The sequence below is a fragment of the Hemitrygon akajei genome, chromosome 22, assembly GCF_048418815.1.
Source record: "Hemitrygon akajei chromosome 22, sHemAka1.3, whole genome shotgun sequence".
In the NCBI taxonomy this organism is placed as follows: domain Eukaryota; kingdom Metazoa; phylum Chordata; class Chondrichthyes; order Myliobatiformes; family Dasyatidae; genus Hemitrygon; species Hemitrygon akajei.
The window spans coordinates 33,413,712-33,419,711 of record NC_133145.1 but is presented as its reverse complement, the minus strand read 5'-3'; the positions used below and the strand labels follow the sequence as shown (position 1 = coordinate 33,419,711).

Sequence of the window (6,000 nt, the reverse complement as noted above, 5' to 3'; positions counted from 1 at the left end):
CACAAACTTGCATTAGATTTGGAACTGTTGTGGCAGTAAGGTGCTCACCATACCCCGACTGTGAAAGATGTGTTCCAGGCCTCCAGTAGATTAGGAGAGGACCTAACTATGCAAAATGGTTAATTTGGCAAATGTATCAATGGAAATCCACAGAAGACTTTCTTATTATAGACCTCACCAAAGTCTCTAAGTGCATGACATCTACTTCTGGGGAGCTGACAAACGAACTTACCTATACTTGTTTTGGTAGAGGTCTTCCTACATTACAGGATAGTATTTGAGAAGCTGCTTGGTGGTATCAGGCATGGTCAACATTGTCCTGCTTCTCCTCAAGGACATTCCTCCTGGATGAAAAGATGGGGTGGGATAGCTGGACAAGCAGTATATCCTGATTGCACTGCTAAGTCAATATGACCTGAGCATACACAGGTATTCATCGCTGGCAGAGAAGCTACCTCACTCTCCAATGTGATAGATATTCACTTTCTGGGACCGAGAGGCTAATCGCTTACCGTAGGCTCCCAGCACAGCCTCACGATCTTTTCAAAGAGTCAGAAGTTGCTTGTGACAAAATTAAACTTTTAACAATATTCCTTGCTCAGCTTCATGTTGTCAACAAGAACCAATCTTCAGTTCTTAATGTAGGCTGCAGGCAACGATCAATTTGAAGTTTAAGGCCTAGCTTTGAAAACAGCATTGTTTACAGAGCACAGCTGCTCAAGAGATAAGGTTTGCAAAGTGAAATAACACCTTCTGATCTGCATTAGCCCAACACAAGACAATGGGGTTATGTCACTTACCACATCAAACATGGTCACAGGTATCATCAATCATAATTGGAATATTTGTGTAGTCAGAGAATCAGCCCTCACAGCATTAATTTTGGGAGTCTGGGATCTCTGTCCCCAGAAGTTTTTAGACCATCTATGTGAATTATTTTGTCACAACAAAAGTATCTGAGAAACATCACATGCAAATAATGTTAACTAGTAGCAAAATAGTATAAACATTTGAAAGCACTGGGAATTGTGAGGAATGACAAGGAGAATGACAGAAAGAAGAATTAGAATTCATTCTTCAACCTTCGGTTTCCACAACGGGTGACTCATTTGTACCATTACAGCTGTGCTGAAACAAAAAAGGGAATTAAATGGGACAGAACATCCAGCTCCAAAATACACACCAAATTTGGATATGGAAAATCTGCTCCCATCCATTCAAGCTTGTGAAGTCTTCCTCATACACATGTGAAAACTGGTTACCTAAATTAGTAAGTGTTGCCTCACATATCAGTCACGCAATATCACAACGTAGTTGTATCTGCAGAATCATATCTTACAAACAGTGTGCCTGACACAGTCCCATCACAATCCCTGGTTACATCCTGTCCCAGCCCACCTTTCCAAAAGCAATTAAGGATGAACAATAAATCTAGCCTTGCCGATCATGCCCCTATCCAAAATTAAATGAAAGCAGTACTGTTACTAAACAGTAAGCAGTCCTGCCAAAGGATCTCAGCCCGAAACGCCGACTCTACATTTTTGTCCGTAGGATTTTGTGTGTGTTGCTTGGATTTCCAGCATCTGCAGATTTTCTCTTTGTGCTTTGACTGTTATTAAACGACAACCCTAATTAATTTGATATGGCTGTCTGTGACTGTGAGGTGTTGAGGGTGTTAGTGTTATATTGGGGTAGCTAGAGAGATGGCTGCCATAATGTGGGAGTGCATGTTGCTGTGGTGGAATCTGCACACTGCAAGGAAGAATTGGTTAGTTGCAATTATAACAAACAGAATGCTCCACCTTATAAAATGGAAAGAAGTCATGGGATTTTCCTTCTACATTGCCCCCTGTTCCTTGTTTCTGGTGTAAGCTGATCCATCACCTGTTACCAAATATGCTTCTTTTCAGATCTGGAGGCACTTCTTGACAATCCTGGAGCCAAGCACACATTTTCTCTTCCCCTCCACCTTGTCAGCTGGGATGATCTGCTCCCTAACCCTGGAGCAGCAACCTCCTCAGCTGAGTTTTCCCTGCAGCTGTCTGCGAAGAGCTGACTACCAGACGCATGTGGTTTCGTGAGCAGGTGTTCCTGAAGGTCTGGTGCTCTCACGTCAAGTGGTAGACAAATGGTTTGACAGGTGCGCATTATTGCAGGATTTATGATCACTTATTGGGCGGTAGTGAAGGAAATGATAAAATCCATATTGAAAAGTGCACTTGTCCCAGGATCACGATAGAATGTTACCTCCCAGAGGAACCAGTATGAACGAGAATAGGTTCACAATGCAAGCACAGGATTAGTGCTTCTGTTTAGGGAAGAATAATTTATCAGGAGCCCTTCTGAACTAGATATTAAAATTAATGAAACAATATTGAAATACAATGAAAATCGGGTTTAATTTTACTAGAATTTATCACCTGTGCTGCATGTAAATTAAGCACTGAATGTTATTTAAATCAGATCCACAGAAGATAAGCATCACGTGAAAAGCAGATGAGTGATTGGATTAGAACCTTAAACTCCACACCTCCTCCTGATTGAGTTACTATAGCCTCCACCCCCACTTCCTGTTCTTGAGGCTATATATGTTTTTCAGTTCCTGTTTGTTTTAACTGCACAGATATCAGACAGCTTACAAACTGTGAATTTCAGATCCTAGCAGCATTTTTCTTTTGCTGAATATCTTCTTCATCAAGGATGTGGTTAAGCTCCAGTTCATTGGGTCTGTACACGGGCGCGAAGCGACACTGCAGTCAAAAAAAGAATTAGAGGAAATTATCTGAGTGGGAATGGGAAGTCTCCAGATGTCTTGAAAACTACAGGTTAGTTTAGTAACTTGGTTCATTACATTGTATGCCACCGTGAAACACTTAAGTTAACAATAATGAGTTCTTGGAACTTATTATTGCAGAGTATTAAAATAATATAGGTAAATCTCTTAAGATCATATGTGTCAATACCATTTAAATGCTCCTTTCAGAGACATCTTTCACAGAAGTTTGACTGCATATTAAACAACGAATTGTCTAAATATCTCACCCTATATTGAGCTATAGGTCGGATAGGTCTGGAATGAGGTGTAGAAGTCTTAGAGTATGAGATGAGATTGTGATGAGGAGAAATTTCTTCACTCAAAATGGTAAATGTGGAGTTCTCTGCCACAACTACTGAACATCCTTAAGGAGGAGGCAGATCAATTTGCAGACATGAGAAGCTCCAAAGGGTATGGAGAAGAAAGGGAAACTGGTACTGAGACACAAGATACGCAGTGATTGGTGATGCAGGTTGAAAGGCCAAACAGTCACCTGCTGCACCTGTGTTTAACAATACACTGTGACCGCATATTATTTCAAGGTAGTGTAAATTTAAATCACGACTTATTTTTTCAATTTAATACCTTCAGAAACTATTTTAGATTTTCAGCACCCACCAACACTCAGTGTTACAAGAACGCTAAACTTAACAAAATGGAATGTATTGTTGCATATTACTTTCACTACCAGTTCCTAAATTTTAATCCATTGTGCACATGTGAGAATATTTTCACTTCACCTGCAGAGGTTCTAATTGATCTATTTTAATGAGGGTGTCTTAATCTAAATCTGACCAGGCCTCAGAGTTGCGGAAGTAGTGTAATTATGAAGTTATGGTATGGAACCCCAACATAAAAGTGAAAATCATTCAACAGAAAATAGCAAGTGCAATTTGGCCGAGCATGAAGTTTGCACATACCAAAAAGACACTTAATGGCACAAAAGAGGGTGCAGTCAATTCAGCTAATTAACTGATTTCTCTGTTTAGTTAGAAAATTCATATTCTTTAAAAAAAGATATAATATCATAATTTGTGCTTTGAGGGTGGATCATATTTACCACCTTATTCCTTTGAATGGGAAATGTATTCCCTGATTGTAATATTTATGCCTGTAGAGAGACATTTTAATGGCTTGTTGTTCATTAAAAGTATGGGTTTGAAGCTGAATTTTTGTTACCTACGTTATTGGGGATTCTCTGTACCAGGCCTGAAGCCAGAGATAATGAATTCCCCTATTGTGGTTAACTGGAAGTATTTCTGTGATTCTTCAGGAGGGGTCATTATTTTTTTTTAACTAACTAAAAGGCAAAGCTAAATTGTCCAATGAAATTGGACTGATGAGTTTGGAAAATTGTGAGTCTTTTTTGTCTAATTGTCAGAGATGGCAATACACCATAAATCTTATCATTATGTTATCAGATACATCAATATTATATTCAATTTGCAGGTGCACCTGAACAAAATAAAAATTATTCTATTATCAGGTGAAAAGCTTCATCTATACTAATTGTATGCACTACAACCACTGAGGTCAAATTGGTTTAACTCATGGTTCTATGCACTATATGAATAAAAAACACAATCACTTTAGATTGAAAAAAGGGTTGCAATATGTTTGGATGTTGCTTTAGAGGACAAAAGCAGTTCCATAAAGAACATTCATAATGCATGCTATCTAAGCGTTTGACTACATAGAAATACTAGACATTAAAATAATGCCAGAGTACATTTTCACATTAGTGCCAGTTTGCTTGAAGTGCAAACTGATTGCTATTTTTCTTCTGGACTCTTCTATCCTTGCCTCCTCTCAGTTACAACAAAAGATTTCCTACATTCTGCTAGTGGAAATTCGGTCACGCTAATGTTCTCTGGCATTATTTTAATGCCTAGTGTTTCTATGTAGTCAAACTCATCACCACCGCTTGGCTGGCAGATGTTGTAGTGATAAAGGAATGCCCATTTGCGTGTCGGTGACCATGCAAAACCAAGATGCCAGTTAGGCCAGATACAGGTGCTGCTCTCTGTAGCTGAGCCCGTGTATGTAATAAGCCAGATATTCTAAAACAATTGTTAATAGATTTTTGTCTTCCAAGCTTCTTAGACTGGAATTACATAGTATTGAGACTGAACAGATGAAGAACTCAGTGCAAATGAAAAATTGGAGACATGGAATTGCTGATTTTTTATTGTTAATTTTACACTTTCACAATGGCAGAATACCCATTTATTCTTTCCCTTTGATCATACCCACTGTTTGTTAGTAGTTCTACTTTTGGCATGTGTTAAGTGGTGGTCATTTGTTGTGAAGGTCATTACCAGAATATGGTGAATCTATTAAATGGAGTTCTTTGGTGATTTGTGGATGGAGTTATTCTGTCTTGGGCAGTGATCAATAAGCTTCTGGTAAATGGCTCTGACTAATTTTTTGTAACCAGATCTCTCCCTCTCTTTCTGGTGAATGGCTTTTAGTTCTTTCCTTAGTATGATGAGGTTACTGCAAATGTGACCACACCAACAGTTACTGTCTCATCCAATGACTGATGTGTGGAATGAAACCCTGCCTGTAAAACTTACTTTGATATTCTAACAGCCTGCAACTGAGTACATGTGTTGAGCAAAGACAGATGGTATAGGACATTTCCATAAGGGTTGTCCAATGCATAGATTTTGGTCATGTCTTATGCCATTACTGCAGAGGAGATTCCCTGTTAATCTATTCTGTAGCATTCTTAAATGGACCTTGACCACTTATTGCTGGCTTTTGGGTTCATTAATAACATAAATAGCCTTGGAAATGGTTTTATTTATTTACATTATACTTATTGAGATAGGGTGTGGAATAGACCTTTCTGGCTCTTTGAGCTGCACCACCCAGCAACCCTCAGTTTAACCCTAGACTAATCACAGTTTACAATGACCAATTAACCCACTAACTGGTACATCCTTGGACTGTGGGAGGAAACCGGAGCACCCGGAGGAAACCCACATATTCCACAGGGAGGATGCACAGACTCCTTACACATGACATCAGATTTAACTCCAAACTCCGATGAGCTGAGCTGTAATAATGTATCATTAACCGCTATACTATAGCCATGTGTTATGTTTTGTAACTCCAAAACGTAAAACAAATTCAAAGGAAAACAAGGGAGCTGAGAGTCTTGGTTAATTTTTTAATTCAAA

The 6,000-nt window shown here is 38.9% G+C and overlaps 1 protein-coding gene across 1 annotated transcript in view; it reads left to right on the top strand.

Annotated features, from left to right (window-relative positions):
• Positions 1–2,629: 2,629 nt before the first annotated feature.
• pik3r5 (phosphoinositide-3-kinase, regulatory subunit 5) overlaps positions 2,630–6,000 on the top strand; it is a 95,689-nt gene continuing 92,318 nt past the window's right edge. Inside the window, exon 1 of the mRNA XM_073025950.1 lies at positions 2,630–2,825. The gene's annotated coding sequence lies outside the window, so the exon portion shown is untranslated. The remainder of the gene's footprint in view (positions 2,826–6,000) is intronic.